Below are 22781 nucleotides of genomic sequence, written 5' to 3'. Positions count from 1 at the left end.
GGAACGCGTTTCTATTACTCAATACAGTGGCCAGTTGCAGATTCGGCGGTAATCTTAACTATACCTAAATCTGGGTGCCTAGCCATGATGCCAGTCGTTCGCTCCGTAGCGAACGTTAGGGTAATACCTCTCTCTATCACTCTGTCATATTAATGCGACAGACACGGTTGCGCTTCGTTCGCTACGGAGCGTACACCATTGGCATCTTGGCTAGGCACCCTGGTCATCTGGAAAGCGAAACACATACGGAACGCGTTTCTATTACCCAATACAGTGGCCAGCTGCAGATCCGGTTTTAAAGTTAACTATACCTAAACCTGGGTGCCTAGCCACGATGCAGGCTAGTAGAGTTCTCTTTCACCTTCAGCAGAACCGGGAGATCCAAACCTACCTACTTTTCATCTAATAATCTCAAGAATCAGTGCATGATTCAAACTTTACCGGTCGCCGTGGTAAGACCTAGGATTTATCATAGCGGTGTTGGTAAAAGCCCGAAGTAAACTAGTAAGATTTAACATTTCGGGCTTTTACCGATCGGCATCGGTAAAACCTAGGTTTTACCGGTAAATCCTAGGTTTTGCCGTACTTCGGGCTTTTACAGTAACATATATATAATAATTGCTCGTTTAAAGGTAAGATAACACAAAGGAGAAACAAAAAGAAATTACCTACTCGCACCAGTCTTGAACCCCAATCCTCTTGCACGTATTTCCACGAACATACCGTTACGCTATTGCAACATACTTACGTTGTGTGAAATTGTCTACTACAAGGATCACGGAAACACTGTTTGCATGTGTGAGTAATAGTAGGAAAAAGCGTGACAGCAACACTCCGTCGAATTAAAAAGGTGGTTTTTGCACAATGAAGTATTCAATGTTTATTTTAATAGTTCAATATTTATTTAAAGAGTGCGCGAAACATACTTTTAAGTACACAAATACCATGACTATTTCACAAAAAAATAAAACCTGAAATTTTGCAAAAGTGGTGCCATCTAGCGAGAGTTAAGTTTTGAGTAACCTAGGCGAACCACCTTAAGAGAAGAATGAAAGAGCTTCCGTATGTGAGTATGAGTACTGTGATAGGTATTAAAAGCTAGCCAATGTCAGGACAATGTATAATTATAATACTAAGGACTGTTCATTTTATTAAGCGGACACACAAAAAAGTATAAATTACATTTTTCTAATTCTGGAATCGCTTTATTTAGATAAATATAATAAAAACGGAAACCAACGCAAAACATTTTAATGTAAATATAGTATAATATAATAACATCGGTAAGATTTTCGTACTTTTACACGGTTGCGCCGTTCAAGTGCTTGCACATCAATTTTTGACACTTTTTGACAAGTTGTAAACAACATTCGTTTGAATTCTTTCAACGTTTTAGCTTCTCATCTACCCTTTTTTAAGTACATCTTCACATTGGTCTAGTGCCACTCGATGGAGTGGAGCTCCGGGCAATTAGATGAGTTGACTTGTTTTTGAACGAAATCAATGTTTTTCAAATTCAGTAGCTTCACTTTCTGACCAGCATAGTGGGCACTTGCCAAATCAGGCCGAAATGAAGAAGTGACATTATGCGTCTGATAGACGGAAAGTTTTCGTTATTAGATGCATTATTTTCTGTAAATGTCGCAACCAAAGTTCATGTCGCAAAATAGAACAAACTTTTTAAGGCCACAGGAACCAATTGCCTGCCAGACAAGGACTTTCTTCATGAATTGGTCAATTTTGATGTTACTCTCCTCGTCGAATATATGATCTTCTACAACGGCATGGTAGCATCAGGGCCATTGGTAACGTACTACAGCAACATTTTACGCATTTTCCGTTGTCCATTAAAATGCTACGAAATTTATCTTAATGTAAAATGTAGTACAGTTTGACGCTTCTTTTTTTCGATTGCTTTCGCTGCTCTGTAATTCTTTTGTCCATTTTTTTCTTTCTATGGGTCCATTTATTGTACATACTTCTTATATTTTAATCTGTGCCTACTCTAACGCCTGCTGTCTTAGGAATTTCGCGAACCGATAAGTTATTTATTGATTTTAACAGCCGCATGACAATAGTTTTGTTTCTGGATTGGCCGGGCCGCTTCTGTGCCGGGATTTTGTAAAATCTTCAAGCATATGATGCTCTCCAAATGTTTTAATTATTTTATTCACGTTTAACTTGGAAAATTTGTACATATTTACGATTTTTCGCAGTGAATACTAGCCTGTGCATCCTAATTGCAGAACTAACTTGCTATGTTCCAAATTTGTTCGGTCCTTCGGGAAAAATATTTGACTATTATGGGAACAAATATGTAGCAATTGATAAATAAGGGATAGTTAATTATATTGTTATGAGCTGTACGTCAATTGATTTTAAATTCGCCGATTAAAAGAGGTGTAAGAGTGTCCGCTTAGTAAACTGAACAGTCCTTATAGTATAATAAACTGGTAAACTTGGGATACTTTGAATCTCTAGGAAACTGGGAATTGCTTTCTGAATGATTGTAGCTGAAGTCAGACAAACGAGACGAGTTGACAAATTTGAATTAAGAAGTGCTAGTGCATTTGCGTGATCTATTTCAATTGTAGATACATCTCTTTGGAAACCATGTTTACAATAGACACATGGCCGGATCTATTGTTAACGGCAGTAAATGACACATTTTGTTATAACAGTCGGCTGGCCCGGCTGCCGTATTCGAACTTCAAGATATTCACAAGAGACGACACGTACTAGATCCATTCTAGATACGTTATAGTTTAGATATCAACTAGTTCTCTTTTGCAGCGCAATTCGGGCAACTAATGTCACTTTTACGTTAGATAGCGTAAGATATCTATTAGATGTGAATTGGATCACTAAGTCATATCCTGTGGAAATCGTTCAAGAGTATCTCCAGAATCGCATAAATGTCAAATTTGACAGGTTAGATCTTAAACATATCGTTATCGTATCTTGGTGATGTCTAAAAGATATCTAATAGATATCTATTTCAAAATCCGAATCGGGCCCCATGACGCGTCTCTCTGACAGGTGGGAAGGTTTTATCTTTCCGCTGTTGGTATAGGAATGGAATCGACAGATTTTTCACACAAAATATCTTAATGACGTATCTTGGTGGTGCTTTAGTGAGTAGTATGTCAGAATGTACAGTCGAGGAAATTGATTCTTTAGCAGTTTACGGTTCTCTTTACATTGGACAGCTCTTAGAATAAGTATGTACAACCAAATTTACTTGAATCGCAAATTGCTAAAGAATCCATTTCCTCGACCGTACCTATACCTATAGTTCGTTTTTTTAGCATTAGAAAGAAGTTGCAAGAAGGTAAGCGATCTTGACATGTCTTTTAATTGAAAAACGCTTTTTAAAAATCAAAAACTATTACTTATGAAAGCAGAAGAATATAAATGATCGTATTAGATTCATAATTGTTACATATTTGCCGTAACTTATTTTTAAAATGTGTTTTTCCATTAAAAGACACATCAAGATTGTTTACCTAATTTCTAATGCTAAAAAAAACGAACTATATAATGAGTCAAACAAAAAAAAGATAACTGCCACTTTTTTTTCATTCTTTAAAGGTCTTGTTATACCTGTTGGTACTTGTTGTGTTGTTTAAAGGTCGTTTATGTAGTGCTCCCTGTTTTCAGGCAATGAGATCATTTTAACTCACTATGGATAATACCGACAGTTACAGTTTGTGCTAATAAGCTTGAAAAAATTATCTCTTAATGTAAATGAATAGTCATTGTTTTTCCTCTGGACTATTTAGTCTGGACTATGCATTACACCTGTATAAGTATATAAGGTAGTATCTTAGGTAGTTTATTATATTCTGTTTTTAGTACCTATTTGGTGTTGTAGCGGCAACAGAAGTACATCATCTGAAAAATTTCAACTGCCTAGCTATCACGGTTCATGAGATACAGCCTGACAGATAGGCGGACACAGACGGACAGCGGAGTCCTAGTAATACGGTCCCGTTTTTACCCTTTGAGTACGGAATCCTAAAAATGTCCTGCTCAATATCGTATAAATGACCATAGTTATGCAGAAAACGACCAACTCAATTTTTTTATCAATGCAGAAAGCGACCAAAGCCACTGAGATAGGGTGTAAGTCACTTTGACAAAAATAAAAAGTTGGTCGCTTTCTACAGAACTACGGTCAAATATGAGTCGTACTAGTACTATGAAAATAGAAATGAGTTTTCGTCAGCATCGTAAAACGTCTGCTTTCATACACATCTGCAAAAGTTTTATGAACTTTCTATCTCGCTCATATTGAAAATTAGCGTGCATGAAAATTCAGCGCGCGACCAGATGTTACAAACTGTAGTAGCACATATGGCCACAGATTACTTCATTTTGTAGTTATGTAAGTACCTACTTACTTAAAGTGACATCCCATTTCTAACTGCAGCTGCAATACTGTTCATTTTACTATGGAAACGCGTCGTTGTCATTGTCAATTTCCATAGTAAAATTAACAGTATTGCAGCTGCAGTTGGAAATGGAATGTCTCTCTTATAGATATATTATGCCAATCTTAAAATGTCAATAAAATCGTTTGTACTAATGTTATTTTTAAACGTACCTCCGTCGCTTTGTTCGCTGTTATTTCTGTAAGATAGTAAATATTGTGCATATTTTATCTTAAGGCGACATTCCACCAGTGTGCGGAACTGTGCGGAACTGTGCGGTACTAGCATTTTTGTTCTGAATATGTTTGTGCCGCACAGTGTCGCAGACTTGCGGAAAATTGGTGCAAAATAAATGAACGATATTTCCATAATATAAACGTTTATATAATATAATATGAATACGTGAAGTATCATTTGATATTTACCAATCGCTTTTCTAGTTTCCTTCCTTAGTTGGAAGGTAAGAAGGCAATGACAGTTGCTTTCATCAAAACTAGTACCTACAACAATTTTTGGGGCTAGTAGCGAAGCAGACCCCAGGTTCACACGTGGCAAGTAGCCGAGACAAAAATCAATCGATAAATATGGTACCGTTAACAGGATTTGATTAGTAGGCTTCTTTGTCTCTTCAATTAGGTAGAGCGTGGATTAAGTTTCCGAACATGACTGGCATTAGGAAAGGAATTGGAAAGTTATCGGATTATACGGTTGGTTTGTGGGAAACAGATTTCGGCTGTTGAACGGCTTCGGATTTTAAATTACTTCGTTGTACGACGCAGCATAATATATGTTCCTTGAAAGTTAGGTTAGGTTAAAGTTTACTCAATACTAATCATAAGTCATAGTTTATGACGTATCATAATCATAAATATTTTTAATTATAAACATAATATTTTACCGCCTTGTAGAATATTGTGTCTGCACGGACTTTTACTTATTATTTTTTTTCAGAACACAAACAAAACATAACAAGTAAGTACAGTCAAGGAATTTAAATTCCGACCCATTTCGTACTTTGTCACAGTGACAATCAATATGAAAGCCGCTAGAGACCTCATACGGTTGTCACTGTGACAAAGTACGAAATGGATCGGAATTTAAATTCCTTGACTGTACCTACTTAAATCTTTTTGTTTCAATCTGAAAATTATAGGTTTAGACCGCTGATGTTAACTAGAACTATCACATTTAATGATATCCTTTCAACTCTTAAGCCGAACACTGACTAACAGGCCGCCGGACGATATCGGCCTGTCAGTTAGAACAAAAATTTGACAGTTCCGAACAACTGACCGGCCGGTATCGTCCGGCGGACTGTTAGTCAGTGGTCGGCTTTAAGTATGTTGCTGTTCATTTTGTTACCTAATAAGTACATTTATTTATAAAAAAAAACATTATTTCATAGATTTTAAGAGAATGGGTCTGATAAGAATAAGTACTTAATAATTACCTACTGTTGTAAAATTCCCTAAAATCGATATTTCTAATAAGTTTGTATCTAACTAACAAACATCCAACCTCTGCCCTTATTGGTTTTGTTACGGTAAAACAAGAAAGTACTTAATTAATGTTTACAAAGTTTCGAAGGAAACATCAACTCATAATTTAAAATTATTTCGATATTTATTAACCAAAGTGTTTATGTTTTCAATGTGCCCCGAGTTAGCAAAGTAAGAGTTACTTAAGAAGTAAATCGTAAATCGCATTGATTCGGTAAATGGCGGCGTCAGCTTACAACAAGAGGAAAAGTCACTTCTGCGCGCTTTACGGTCTGCAGAAAAATATATTTGGGCCAATATTTTATATAATATTTTAAACTTTCGCGTTTTGAACACATATTAACTCACATTATAGACGGGTCTAACGCGAATTATATTCAATTACCTTGATTTACCGACGGGTAGATGCACAAATCTCTGTTTTGACGTTTTGCTGGGACATCAGTCAGCCGCGACCACGACCAGTGAAACTAATATTCAATGTCACGTAAAATTCTGAGCGCCTGTTGCCTTTAACTTTATAAATATTTGATGCTAAAAATATTTTGAATTCAATATAGGATAAACATCTTGTGTAACATGACTAATTAAATTTCTCTCGAATACCTGCGTTTTAAAATACTCTAGCTAGGGCCTACGGCGTAGTCCTACAAAAGTAAATAGTGAATAACTCAGGTCATTCTAATTGAATTTGTTTTTGGAGTACCGTCAAACCTAGTCACCTTTTACCCAATACCTTTAACATTATAATTTTATTTTATAATCTCCGTTGTCGTTATCAAAACAACTAGCCAATTACGATGAAAATAAAATGACCATGAACCTTTAAAAGTTGATATCAACCTAACCTAGTAACTGTTATTGTACTTTAATAACATTTTTATATTAAAAAAGCGTACAATTTTTTTAGCCTTTTCTATTGGAGCTTGCCTAACAATTTTCAGAACACAAACAAAACATAACAAGTAAGTACAGTCAAGGAATTTAAATTCCGACCCATTTCGTACTTTGTCACAGTGACAATCAATATGAAAGCCGCTAGAGACCTCATACGGTTGTCACTGTGACAAAGTACGAAATGGATCGGAATTTAAATTCCTTGACTGTACCTACTTAAATCTTTTTGTTTCAATCTGAAAATTATAGGTTTAGACCGCTGATGTTAACTAGAACTATCACATTTAATGATATCCTTTCAACTCTTAAGCCGAACACTGACTAACAGGCCGCCGGACGATATCGGCCTGTCAGTTAGAACAAAAATTTGACAGTTCCGAACAACTGACCGGCCGGTATCGTCCGGCGGACTGTTAGTCAGTGGTCGGCTTTAAGTATGTTGCTGTTCATTTTGTTACCTAATAAGTACATTTATTTATAAAAAAAAACATTATTTCATAGATTTTAAGAGAATGGGTCTGATAAGAATAAGTACTTAATAATTACCTACTGTTGTAAAATTCCCTAAAATCGATATTTCTAATAAGTTTGTATCTAACTAACAAACATCCAACCTCTGCCCTTATTGGTTTTGTTACGGTAAAACAAGAAAGTACTTAATTAATGTTTACAAAGTTTCGAAGGAAACATCAACTCATAATTTAAAATTATTTCGATATTTATTAACCAAAGTGTTTATGTTTTCAATGTGCCCCGAGTTAGCAAAGTAAGAGTTACTTAAGAAGTAAATCGTAAATCGCATTGATTCGGTAAATGGCGGCGTCAGCTTACAACAAGAGGAAAAGTCACTTCTGCGCGCTTTACGGTCTGCAGAAAAATATATTTGGGCCAATATTTTATATAATATTTTAAACTTTCGCGTTTTGAACACATATTAACTCACATTATAGACGGGTCTAACGCGAATTATATTCAATTACCTTGATTTACCGACGGGTAGATGCACAAATCTCTGTTTTGACGTTTTGCTGGGACATCAGTCAGCCGCGACCACGACCAGTGAAACTAATATTCAATGTCACGTAAAATTCTGAGCGCCTGTTGCCTTTAACTTTATAAATATTTGATGCTAAAAATATTTTGAATTCAATATAGGATAAACATCTTGTGTAACATGACTAATTAAATTTCTCTCGAATACCTGCGTTTTAAAATACTCTAGCTAGGGCCTACGGCGTAGTCCTACAAAAGTAAATAGTGAATAACTCAGGTCATTCTAATTGAATTTGTTTTTGGAGTACCGTCAAACCTAGTCACCTTTTACCCAATACCTTTAACATTATAATTTTATTTTATAATCTCCGTTGTCGTTATCAAAACAACTAGCCAATTACGATGAAAATAAAATGACCATGAACCTTTAAAAGTTGATATCAACCTAACCTAGTAACTGTTATTGTACTTTAATAACATTTTTATATTAAAAAAGCGTACAATTTTTTTAGCCTTTTCTATTGGAGCTTGCCTAACAATTTTCACGTTAATGTTATGACTCTTGTGACACAGCAGAATATTTTTATCAATTCAAGTGCATTAGCAAATTGCTAAATATAAATAGTGGCTGCTCCGACCGTACGAAAGGAGGATTATTCGGTAATCTCACCGGGCGATGTCTCGACACGCGCCGCCCCGGCCACATTAAAGCCACATTAGCTTCTACACATTGCCAGGCTACCATCATGTTCTTTTGAACCGATTTTATAGACTAACTTGAAAATATTGAGAGGAGGAGTCAGGGATATATTATTATTGCTTTCTAATGTTTCCGCCCAGAAACCTACCGATCTTCCCACTGTCTAACTCTATTAATATCTTAAATTTCATACATACGGTACCTATAGTAAAGAACTCCCTTAAAGGGGAAAGGGAGTCCCTTTCCCCTTTTGTACTTTTATTGAGATGCCCTCTGTAGTTTTATATATTAAATTTTATTTTTAAAGAACCCCAGTTCATTTTCTCACCTTAGTTTTGACCCAAATGATCGTCGGTGTAATTTCTCATACACTCTACTACTATGTGGTACATACCATAATTAAAACATAATTTTATCGGGTCTATCGCGAATTTATTTCATTTCCGGCGTTTTGATGGAGGTCACAATTAATGGTCGTGATCGCGGATAATAACTGACGTTTGTCAACAAAATAAAGATTTCAAACTTCCTTAGAAAAGTCTAATAGGATCAAGTTGGTATACATAAGTTATTGTCAATAGATGAAGAGGAGGAGAATCACGATTTTGGATTATATTTTAATCTGGGTATCATGTTTACTCAACTATTACTATGTTTAAAATGAATTATAGACTATCTATTCAGACTTTGCATTAGGTCCGAATCTAATTTTAAATTCGCAAACCCTATTTATATGCGTCAGACTAAAACAGATTTAGAGCACACTTGACGGGAATCAGCGTTACATCCTCGGCACAAAGCTATGAAAGCGGCTTAGCCCAGAGAAAGGGGATTACGCCATAATCTGGAGTCTTATTGTAACTGCTTAGCAAGTACGGAAAAGTCAGACACACTGACTAACCAGAATTAGAGCGTTCTCCGTTCACGTAGGTCTATTACAGAATTTAAGTTTACATTTACACTGGTACGCTAGACGGTGTGACCAGTTTCCGCTCGGTAAGCATTAAGAACATGGGACCTGGAACGGAGCGGTTGACATACGCCCAGGGCGGACTGCCATATCAATTTGAAACAGCGTAAGCGCGTCTGAGTTTCATCCGCTCATGTGTCCTTATTGATTAGCACGGGAGACTGGCGAGCGGGTTTGCTCTCGGTAAATACGGTTGCACTGTGCCTATTAAACCAGCCGGCATTAGGTGGATACTGAAATGAGACCGCATCACTGCTTAGTAGGGAGTATCGTTCACGCCTGGCCACTTATTCGACATTGATTAAGTATTCGCCATTGATAGGTATACAGTTAATTGAGAGACATTACGTTAATATTAAAGTAATATTTACTAACTAAGAACTTGAGTAATTATTTGCAATTAGTACCTAAGAGACATTCGCTTTTTTATTTTAGAGATTATAATTTATTTTGCCTTTATTGTCACGAAATCGATCATTGTGTAAATCAACTTTTAATTACTTGTTTGCTGCCTGCTATTATTTACTTTTAGCTAGTTTTCGTGATAAATAGCCATAATTGTCGCCGACTTAAGATTTCTTATTACAACAAAAATCACATTTGACTTCTGCTACTATTTGCACTCGTGGATTAATAGGCAAGTTAATTAAACATTTTGACATCTAAACTCTGTACAAAAAGCCGATTTATAGACTCAGTGAAAGGGCTTTGTTATGCCAATAGCTGTCACAGCGTTACAACCCTAAGCCCCTTTATAAAATCCATCGTACGGAACATTTTCGTATTTTATTTTTTCTCTTAAATGCTCGGAAAGAGATTAACATACCTTATGACATGTTTAAGCTGGGCCGCTCACGATCCTGAAATGGAAAGAAAGGAATTGATTTAATAGCTGTAGAAAATAAAACGTATTGTAATATTGATAAAAAAGCCGTTGTACGAGTATACCTATGTTTAAACAGAACATTCGGCATAATAAAACGCAAACATAGTTATTAGTGAATGATTATGACGTCAATAGTCCCCGCGGGCGGAAAACCTATTTGAGTACAATACAATATCAATAAAAAGCAAATAAAAATAACGAGCCAACGATGACAAACTGTTAACGTCAAATAAATTTAGTGCGTAGATTGCCGTGCCTGTGGCGTGGCCCTACTAAACGATAATATTGAGAACCATTGAATGCTTAACCTGACGCCGGTAACAAATAAGTGCGTAAAATATATTGAAGTAAAAAACCGGCAAAGTGCGAGTCGGACCCGGGCACGAAGGGTTTCGTACCATTACACAAAGAACGGCAAAATAATCACGTTTGTTGTATGGGAGCCCCACTTAAATATTTATTTTATTTGGCTTTTAGTATTTGTTGTTAAAGCGGCAACAGAAATACATCATCTGTGAAAATTTCAACTGTTTAGCTATCACACAGCCTGGTGACAGACAGAGAGACGGACAGACAGACGGATAGCGGAGTCTTTAGTAATAGGGTCTCGTTTTTACTCGTTTTTACCCTAAAAAGAACTAATTATTTGGATATAGGCTTATTTTTAAGTATGTATTTTATTATCTGTATGAAAATAGTGGAAATCATATTTAATCATTTTACTAACCTTTGCGAATGAAAACATTATGTAAGTTTAACTTATTAACTTTGTATGTTTACTAATATTTAATAATAAACAGAAAAACTATATGACCAATTGACCAAATAATGTACGGCGAATCGACACTAATTTTATCTATTTTTTCTATTTATTATGTTACTCTGCTTTTGGAAATAGTTAAGCCTATACCTACGTACGTTTTTTTTCTTTCAGGGTTCAGTATGACTGTGTAAAATAAGGTAAATTGGCAAACAAAAAACGAATAAAACCTTTAATTAAGTAAAAATCGACCGGACATCGCACAGCCCTATGAGTCAGCGTCACACAGCGCTTGACCAACGTCGCTCAGCCAATTGTTCGATAAGCGAGCGCCCACATGCGGGATTATTGACTGACAATAAATGCCACATAATTCTTAATAAACAAACACCTCTAAGCGACAATTCAATTCAAGCGGTCGAACACAATTCCAAAATGTCATATACCAATACTAACAGCAATATGCTAGAATGACCATTGGTAGACCTAACTCGTTGCCTTAAGGTTCACAAATACTCCCTTAACTGTGTTAAATGGTAACCTCATACTTACATACTGCTTTTTGGCTGCCAAGACAGTCCAGCGAACGACCGATCAATAAATACCTGCTGAGGCTTGAATGTGTGTTTAATAGATGACATTGATTGGACGTCGGTAAGACGTTGTGAAATGTTTTTGATGTTACATAGATGGCACTTGGTTTATTGGCGACGGGTTGGGGTTAAAGGGCTGAGGGCCCGACGCCTCAGGCTATGGGCTTGGAATAACACTTACAACTAACTACATACATACAAATGTAATTGAAGTCAAGTATGTTTTGTTAAGTAAAATATAGAATATTGCTTTTAACTTTTTCTGTACGCATATATGTAGGTACTTTTAAAGTATTTTTACAAAAAAGTTCAACTACTACTAGTGAAATATTTTTGTTAATATTTAGCAAAAGTGACAACAGCACGTTTTACTTATATTTTTAATTAAGTTTCTTTTAATGGTTAGGATTTTGTCCACAGTGTTTCAGGAGAACTGTGTATTAAATAATGTTTTACTATCAATATAAAAAAAAACTATAATTTGATTTATTTTTATCAGTAGGTTGTTTTTAAATAAAATCCTACTTGCAATTGAATGGGATCGAGCACGATGAATTCATAACAATATCCGTAACCCAACGGAATAGAGTTGCACCGGTGTTATTGCAACTTCAATAAATTTGTTTTACACTTTTGCAATTTCAAGTTTCTCTCGAGGATTCATTCCTAGGCAAACAGGAATGTAGAACTTAATTCACCTTGTTTATAAATAAGTCTTCAATCACTGCGGAATACCAGATTTGTATCGGATGTTTCATTATTCATCCGTTCCCTGCCTCCCAGACGACAGTCCATTAGCATTTTAAATTACTTAATGAATTTACTAGACGACGGTTCGATACAGCCATAAACAGAAAAACTAGAATCTAATTGCTCAAAAATATACGATTTAAATTTATTGAAACGATTTGCCTATCAGGCCGCGTTCGGGTAACTGTTTTCGCGAATTTCCACTATATTATAAAGTCAGTAATTAATTATGAATTAACTTTGAATATTCTGAGATTCTATAAAGCAATTAAAATTAACATTTTGTTGATTCATACTAAAATTATGAAGCGTCATTTTTAAGATTAATACTAATAGTTAATCTTAAAAATGACTTGTTAGTTACGAAGTTTTCTTTTAAATTATTGACTAATTATAAGCTAAGGACTGTTCATTTTATTAAGCGGACACACAAAAAAGTATAAATTACATTTTTATAATTCTGGAATCGCTATATTTAGATAAATATAATAAAAACGGAAACCAACGCAAAACATTTTAATGTAAATATAGTATAATATAATAACATCGGTAATATTTTCGTACTTTTACACGGTTGCGCCGTTCAAGTGTCTGCACATCAATTTTTGACACTTTTTGACAAGTTGTAAACAACATTCGTTTGAATTCTTTCAATGTTTTAGCTTCTCATCTACCCTTTTTTAAGCGCATCTTCACATTGGTCTAGTGCCACTCGATGGAGTGGAGCTCCGGGCAATTAGATGAGTTGACTTGTTTTTGAACGAAATCAATGTTTTTCAAATTCAGTAGCTTCACTTTCTGACCAGCATAGTGGGCACTTGCCAAATCAGGCCGAAATGAAGAGGTGACATTATGCGTCTGATAGACGGAAAGTACTCGTTATTAGATGCATTATTTTCTGTAAATGTCGCAACCAAAGTTCATGTCGCAAAATAGAACAAACTTTTTAAGGCCACAGGAACCAATTGCTCGCCAGACAAGGACTTTCTTCATGAATTGGTCAATTTTGATGTTACTCTCCTCGTCGAATATATGATCTTCTACAACGGCATGGTAGCATCAGGGCCATTGGTAACGTACTACAGCAACATTTTACGCATTTTCCGTTGTCCATTAAAATGCTACGAAATTTATCTTAATGTAAAATGTAGTACAGATTGACGCTTCTTTTTTTCGATTCCTTTCGCTGCTCTGTAATTCTTTTGTCCATTTTTTTCTTTTTATGGGTCCATTTATTGTACATACTTCTTATATTTTAATCTGTGCCTACTCTAACGCCTGCTGTCTTAGGAATTTCGCGAACCGATAAGTAATTTATTGATTTTACCAGCCGCATGACAATACTTTTGTTTCTGGATTGGCCGGGCCGCTTCTGTGCCGGGATTTTGTAAAATCTTCAAGCATATGATGCTCTCCAAATGTTTTAATTATTTTATTCACGTTTAACTTGGAAAATTTGTACATATTTACGATTTTTCGCAGTGAATACTAGCCTGTGCATCCTAATTGCAGAACTAACTTGCTATGTTCCAAATTTGTTCGGTCCTTCGGGAAAAATATTTGACTATTATGGGGACAAATATGTAGCAATTGATAAATAAGGGATTGTTGATTATATTGTTATGAGCTGTACGTCAATTGATTTTAAATTCGCCGATTAAAAGAGGTGTAAGAGTGTCCGCTTAGTAAACTGAACAGTCCTTACCCTTAAAAATCGCGACAGTCGGCTGCAAGCTTTTTTCATACGTATAGTGTGGGCAGAGTTGGGCAAAATGTAATCGACTGACGATTAACGATTAAAATTAACCGACTTAATCGCGAGCAACGATTAAAAGTGACGATTAATTAATTTTAGTCGAAAAGCTCCGACTAATATTGTCACGATTAAATTAAACGTCGACTAATTACCGGCGATTAATTTTATCAATCGATTAATTAGTTCGATTAATTTTCTCTCGATTAATTTTAGCAATACATATGGTCTTTTTAACCGATTTAAAAAAAAAAGGACGAGGTGCCTAATTCGTCTGAAACATTTATAAATAATATAAGTAACAGACGATTTTTTATGTATGTTCACTTGGAGACTATTAATTTCGACCGTCTTCGATATGATAGTATCCGTTCGATGTAAGTAGTAAGTAATTACTGCATTGACAAGTTGAAACCTTATAGAAAACAACTGATATGAGGTAAGTAATGTCTGCTCTTTCATACACATACGTCGTTCTCTTTCTAATTTTTATACCTGCGCTACAAGCCCTAAACCCTTACCTAGAGATGCCGCGCTAAGTTATCCGCATTATTATAGTAACCAATGTAACCATCTTATATTATTGAAGCACATTTATAACACTGGAATGGTTTTTAATGTGTACGCAAGAAGTTTTGATTTTTAGTTACATACAAAAATGACCACCTGTCTACTTTCAATCGAGAGTTAATCGAGAAATTTAATCGATTAATATTAAGATTAATTCAATTTCAATCGTATGTTAGGTCGACTAAATTAATCGCGATTAAATTAATCGCCGATTAATTTTGACTATTAACTTTTTTAATCGATTGATTAGTCGATTAAAAAGTTAATCGATTAATGCCCATCTCTGAGTGTGGGAAAATTCTATTATTTCGGTCTCTCACTGGTATAATCCATTTACATTTTAAAGTCTAATTAATTTGCTAATTGCATTGCAACCCGTGATACAGAAAACATATTTTATGTTTAGGTAGTTTTAATAATTTAGTCAGAACCAAAAGTTCCGAGCATATAATGAAACAACAGTAAATTAGTTACATTATATAATTGTACATGTCTGCATTATTATGAGTAGGTACGTTTTTTCAAGATAGATCAGGCCACAAAGAATAAATTCATGAAACATAAACTTACCTACAAATGAAATATTAGATGATAATGATCAACAAACTGCGGTTGGTTAGCGCTAATCTGCGGCAAAATGGCCGTCACCTGACCGACCGCATTATAATTACGGTGAAGCCAGATAACGCCTTTTTAATTTGGTCGGGCGTGCTAGGTAAGTCTTTTAAATTTGGAACGCGCCCACGCTCGCACGAGACGGTAATCGCTCATTTAGATTACGATTATGTGGACGAATATGCATGGAGGCCTTTATCGCTCCATTGATTTTAAATAGGATTAACCGACGAGAGAAACTAACGTTGACCCGTTAGAAAACGTGTGTTGAATGAATTTTGGTTTCGTTGCGTAACGTGTTTTTCAGATGAACATTTTCCAATTGGGTTAACAATAATTTATGGGTCTGGAACTGAGAAAACAGTTGGGCCGAGTTTCTCAACGGCGATTTGGCAATTATCGATTGATTGCAACAGCTGATAGAAAGTGCTTAAAGTTAAAGGGTCGCTCTAGTGAAATGTACATAAACTGTCATGAAAAAATAAGCTCCAAAAAACGAATTGATAACTCCATTCGTGTAGTAAATATTGATCCCTTGTTAACCTTAAATCATGACTTTATTTAGCTTTGCTAATCATGCAACCTTTTATAGGCCTATTAACCTAAAGTAACTTTTGACATTTTAATAATCACTCAGTTTAGTTACTGTTTATCTGACCCCGTTACTTACGATAACGGAGAGCTTATTAAATAACTGTGTGTCGTAAGTTCATTTCGGTGGATTGAATATAATTGTTCATCGTCATTTATCTTAACAGGGCGCCGTCAGAAACAGGCCCGGGGACAAAGGGCGTACATGTGAGAGCTCGAGGGCCTTAACAATAGACCCGAAGGCCTTACAAAAAGACTTCTAAAATTTCACCGAGTTTCATAGAGAGACGGGGTAATGATTCGGCTCCATTACCATGAACGAACGGCTTAATTGCCATTGAAACGTTGCCTTTGCCCTAGTATGGTCGACGTCATCATAATTTCATTTAGTATAAATTTAAATATGTAACTCAGAGCACTCCAGCTTCAAATAGAATATAAACATTGATTTACGCTTCATTTAATTTCCACGTGTTTTACACATTACACTAAAAGGCGCTTGTTCGCGTATAAGATTGAATTTAAAAATACGTTTAACCGCACATAGCTTTTTATAAAAAGTCGAAACTTCGGTAGTAGGTACCTAATATTCAAAATTACATTTAATACACGTTCTACACATATTATTCTGGTAAACCGGAACACAGATAAGTATAATGCGACTGCATAAAAGCTCTTAACAACTAATTTCCCTCATAATCCCGATGGCGGAACCCAAACTTCTCCGGCACGTAAAAGTGTTTAGCCTTCTCGACTTTATTCGAGGAAATAATTGAAATAAAGTAGGTGGCGTTACGGCCGCGTGTCACGCAGCGCTGATGTATTGCACTGGGCTTCAAATAATTGTGTCAGTGTAGCTAGCACACGATTGTCGACTACCGTTAAGGCAAAATTCAAAGTCTCCCTGCTTTGATCTTTATGCTGGACTTTGAACTTAAAGCCAAACTGCCGTATTCGAACTTTAAGATACGTCAATTAATAGATCTAGAAACGATATGGATTAGATGTGCCAGTGTCAAAAGTGACGTATTTGTTTGAAGAAACGTCACATTTGATACTGACATATCTAATCCATATCGTTTCTAGATCTATTAATTGACGTATCTTAAAGTTAGAATCGGGCCGAAACAAAGTCATTGGATTGCCATAAATCAAAAAAAAAATCAATCGCTTAAATTAAATATTTCGGAATTTGCCAATTCAAGTGTAGTTAAGAAAAGACATTTTATTTGGTTCTTTACCTAAAATTGCATTAAGAGTGCTATTACATTTCGGGGTTGAGCGAGTTTAGGTATTTTACGCGCTGCGGCAGGCCGTGCGAGCTCAGTATGCCGATCCCTTCTACCACACTCGCACTACAATGATGGATTAAACATTCTTGATCCTTCGCGAAGCATATTGAAATCAACCATAACAACACTAACTGTACTTAACTTTTAAAGTCCTAAAACTGTTATTTGGTAAGTACGAAAATACTAAATGCAGTGCAAATGTACATAGGGGCTGTTCATAAATTACGTCATCTATTTCTGACGGTTTTTGACCGGGGCCCCACCCCTCAAATCATCCAAAAATCATGCTTCGAATGACTCTGTTTCCTCCTACGTCATGCTACTATCATCCGATGTCCAGACCCCCCCCCCCCTCCTTCCATTTGAAACGACGTAATTTATGAATAGCCCCATACTCGTACTTATGAAGGTATATTACTCGAAAGAAATTATAGGTACTCGCTTATTTACATGTTTCGTCATTGCATTTGGTACCTACAGGTTGTAAAGTTTGTAGCAACGAGGGTTTAAAAACGAACTGGTATGACCACCACCTTAATCATCATCATTATCATCAGATCCTCAGATCTGATGATAATGGTGATGATTAAGGTGGTCACGGATACCAATCAACCATGTAGTAACATGATTAGGCTCGTTTGATTCGTCTCAATAAGATCTTTGACACTGAAGATACACAGGGTCTGATGATGGAGCTGGAAAGTGGCCACGGGTACCAGTCTATCATGTAACTAAACAACTTCGTGTTTGTGCTCGTTTGATTCGTCTCAACAAGATCTTTGACACAAGACAGTACTCAGGGTCTGATGATGGAGCTGGAAGGTGGTCACCATTACCAATCAACCATGCAACTAAACCACATCGTGTTTAGGCTCGTTTGATTCGTCTCAACAAGATCTTTGACTCTAGGTGATACTCAGACTCTGATGATGGAGCTGGAAGGTGGTCACCGGTACCAATCAACCATGCAACTAAACCACTTCGTGTTTAGGCTCGTTTGATTCGTCTCAACAAGATCTTTGATACTAGGTTATACTCAGAGTCTGATGATGGAGCTGGAAGGTGGTCACCGGTACCAATCAACCATGCAACTAAACCACTTCGTGTTTGGGCTCGTTTGATTCGTCTCAACAAGATCTTTGACACAAGACAGTACTCAGGGTCTGATGATGGAGCTGGAAGGTGGTCACCATTACCAATCAACCATGCAACTAAACCACATCGTGTTTAGGCTCGTTTGATTCGTCTCAAAAAGATCTTTGACACTAGGTGATACTCAGAGTCTGATGATGGAGCTGGAAGGTGGTCATTCATCAGGTCAGTCATCATTGGTACCGGTGACCACCTTCCGGCTCCATCGTCAGACCCTGAGTACTACCTTGTGTCAAAGATCTTGTTGCGACAAATCAAACGAGCCCAAACACGAAGTGGTTCAGTTACATGGTAGACTGGTACCCGTGGCCACCTTCGAGCTCCATCATCAGACCCTGAGTACTACCTTGTGTCAAAGATCTTGTTGAGATGAATAAACCGTGCCTAAACACGAAGTGATTTAATTGCATGGTTGATTGGTACCGGTGACCACATTCCGGCTCCATCATCAGATCTTGAGTACTATCGTGTGTCAAAGATCTTGTTGAGACGAATAAAACCAGCCTAAACATGAAGTGGTTTAGTTGCATGGTTGATTGGTACTGGTGACCACCTTCCGGCTGCATCATCAGACCCTGAATACTATCTTAAGTCAAAGATCTTGTTGAGACGAATAAAACGAGCCTAAATATGAAGTGGTTTAGTTGCATGGTTGATTGGTACTGGTGACCACCTTCCGGCTCCATCATCAGACCCTGAGTACTATCTTAAGTCAAAGATCTTGTTGAGACGAATAAAACGAGCCTAAACATGAAGTGGTTTAGTTGCATGGTTGATTGGTACTGGTGACCACCTTCCGGCTCCATCATCAGACCCTGAGTACTATCTTAAGTCAAAGATCTTGTTGAGCCGAATCAAACGAGCCCAAACATGAAGTGGTTTAGTTGCATGGTTGATTGGTACCGGTGACCACCTTCCGGCTCCATCATCAGACCTTGAGTACTATCTTGTATCAAAGATCTTGTTAAGACGAATAAAACGAGCCTAAACACGAAGTGGTTTAGTTGCATGGTTGATTGGTACCGGTGACTACTTTCCGGCTCCATCATCAGACCCTGAGTACTATCTTGAGTCAAAATTAATACATATAGAATGTCAGGTCGTTTCAAATATTTTTAATCCTGTCCGGTAGTTTATTAAACTGTACCATTATAAATTATAATACTATAAAAACAGTGCTAGGATCAAAGTCTCTCGTTGCGGTTTACACGCACACAGTATAGCGTTTTACACGGCGCCCGCCGCACACAATGATAAAAAATCTCGTCGTCGCCGTTGAAAATGTGCGGAGCCGACCGACACACGTCCTGCCTCTACAAGCTTTGCCGCGGCACTGAGCTGGCGCAGCGCGCGTCATCGGTAATATAGAGTAGTTTTCAAAAAATTGCCAAAAAATTATAGTAGAATTTCATAAACACTAATGTATACCAACAGTATAAGCAAACGTTGCAGATTGCTTGAGTATGAAAATGACTTCGATATTAAGTAGATTTTCGTAGGAATTGACACTTGTTTCGGAGAGAAAATTGAGTTCGTTTTACTTTGATTTTCTCTTTCTCAAAGGTATGTAGGAAAAATATCGTTTGATATGCCTAAAGTACAGGGTATTAGTAATACAAAATAGCCAGGTTTAGCAGAGTAAACTTCTCAACATTTCCAAATAAGAGCTTGCCGTTCAGTGCTTCACGGGGTTTTTCGGAAACGACCATCAGAAAAAAATTCATTACTAATTTAATAAGTCCTTTTTCTAATATTTACAACGATATTTAAAAAGATAAGAAGACACTTTTACTGGAACAAGTACTCATTGTTTCTAATAATGAGCACAAAGTCCTGAATTTTGTCGACTAGTATCATCAATTTTGCATTATTTCGACTTTTCTTGTAAGAGCGCTCTTAAACATTCTTGGCAGATACAGTAAAATCTTACTATTATCTACTAATGATTGATTTCTAACAGTATGCAAAGAGTATTAAGTATACAAATGATAAGTTAAGTGGCGGATTTCAGCTTATTACACAATTGGCTTACGTCAATCAATTAAAATTTTTCGTGCCAGGTAATAAAAAAAGTCCCACTTAATTTCGGTGTGTTCTTACATCAACTTTCTCATATAAAACGAAACATAAAAGCTACTTTAATCTCAGCATAATGCGCGACGAGAAAGTAAATGTCACCCGTTTTATTTCAATTATTCTGGTACAAAATCTGAAATCATATATTTTGAAGGATTAAGAGTAAATTGCAGCTGGTAAATATTTTTTAAAGAAATTCATCAATCAGAGTAATCGTTTCGTCCTGTATTATCTAATTTGAACTTTTTTCCCAAAATTAAGGGCCCCCCCACATCTGGCGTCTTTCGAGCGTCGGCGTCTGTCGGCGTCGGTCCAGCGCTATGGAAAATGACGTCGCTGCGCAGTTGCGTCGACGCTGCGTCGACGTTGCGTCGACGTCGGCCATAGAATTGTAGACGCCGACGCTCGAAAGACGCCAGATGTGGGGGGGGCCTAAATGTCGGTATGAAATAAATATCCAATGTTAACTTTTGCTAATTACTGTATTTTTAATCTAAATCGATGTATAAATATAGTAAACAATTCTGACACTTGATCGAATACTTGAAGTAAAAAATAACATAGTCATTATTCCTCACAATTTTTAAGTAACGCGCAGAAATCTTCCTAATTGGGGGTAAAAGAAATAACGCAGGCAGGTTCCTAAATTATTAGGTCCGCTGAGTTGCCAAGTACAGCCAATGTGCCTACATAATACAGTGACCTCATTTTGTGCTCCCCTCCGAGTACAGAGCCAATAATGAAGTCAGAGCCACTTCACCATCGATGGCTCTTCAACCTTTGAGCTGCTTCACCAACGAAGACAGAATGAAAAGCGAATTACTCTTATTTCTCACTACAATAACCTCGAATTGAAGGACATTCAAAAACCACCCCAACGACCTTTGTAGTATGAAAAACAGGCCTATTCTGAAATCACCTTTGTTCATTTAGCCTTTGAAGTAAGAATCAGATACGCCCGCAATTTGTAAGACTCGGACAGCGCTTATGAGAAGTCCATTCACTTTAGTGTAGGATTTCCATAATGACTAATTTAAATCAGCGCCTCTTACTTATTCGTTATACGTATTAGGTACTTATTTATTGCTTATTTACTTTATAGCGATTCTTAGATTTCAGCTCATGCTCCGTAACAGACCGCCATATTGAAATTGTCTCTGAATGATGAATTGACAAGTGACTTTTTTGTTTACATAACTAGTTAGCAAATTCCATAGAATGACACTTTACATAATGGCACAGAAAAAGTATGTCGCATTTTAAACATTTTCAAACCTATAATATAACGATCTGAAATCAATACAAAAATAACGACTGCGATTGAAATGTTTTTGTACGATGACTGCGAGCTTATTATGATGTTAAAATTTGAGTAGTTAGGGTATAAGTATATCCACGAAAATAATGATGTCAAACCTGAGCTGAGTACCGTTTTACTCGTAGGTACCGTGCAATTTTTATGAATATCTATGGGTATATTTATTCACTTTGTCTCAGTCCTCACGCTCAGTAATTTTTCAAGAGTTTTATATGAATCTGAGGCCACAAGCATATTTATTCTTAATAAATACACGTTCCTTTGTCTGAATTTTGTTTTTGAATTGTGCTTACTGAGTTACTACGTTTTATAATTTCATATACATTGTTTTAATCTAGGTACATACATAAGTACCTAACCTTTAAACTTACGAGTACATAGGTAAGCAATGGTTTTTATTTTGGTTTCTTTCATATTCGTTCATAAATTTTATTTGAAATTTGAATTGAAAAGTATTCAACTTTCTTATTTAATTAATTAACAAATTTATATTTCAAACGAATTTGGATTATTTTCTTTTGAAATTTCTATTATAATTTCTTGTTGCGTGAAAAGCAAAACCCATTTATCTTATTACGAAGTTTTTTCACTTTTTCTTTGCCGCGCCTAAAACAAAATTATGATTTGTTTCCCCTGGAGTCTAGAAGGGTTGCTTGAAGGGTATCTAAATCAGACAAGGTGGGTCAACTGAGCAATACGCTAGAAGCAAAAATAACATATCATCATCATCATCATCATCTCAGCCATAAAACGTCCACTGCTGAACATAGGCCTCCCCCTTTTTGGGGGGTGAATGCCATAATCGCCACTCTTGGCAGGCGGGTTGGCGATCGCAGTCGAGTACACCGAATTTGAGGGACGCTGCTGCGTCCACCGGTGGTCTTGGACGTAGTTTAAGGACATACCCGGGTCCTTAAATAACATATAAGTAGT

General features: G+C 36.4%; 1 protein-coding gene across 4 annotated transcripts in view; it reads right to left on the bottom strand.

Moving 5' to 3' along the window:
* The window catches only part of LOC134670207 (uncharacterized), a 123963-nt gene that overhangs the window by 44739 nt on the left and 56443 nt on the right, over window positions 1-22781 (bottom strand). For all 4 annotated transcript variants that reach the window (XR_010099030.1, XM_063527922.1, XM_063527923.1 and 1 more), the window contains exon 2: window positions 10319-10352. The gene's annotated coding sequence lies outside the window, so the exon portion shown is untranslated. The remainder of the gene's footprint in view (window positions 1-10318; window positions 10353-22781) is intronic.

This window comes from Cydia fagiglandana, chromosome 13, assembly GCF_963556715.1.
Source record: "Cydia fagiglandana chromosome 13, ilCydFagi1.1, whole genome shotgun sequence".
Lineage (NCBI taxonomy): Eukaryota > Metazoa > Arthropoda > Insecta > Lepidoptera > Tortricidae > Cydia > Cydia fagiglandana.
Note: the sequence above shows the minus strand (reverse complement) of the source record. Positions and strands in the feature narration are given on the sequence as shown.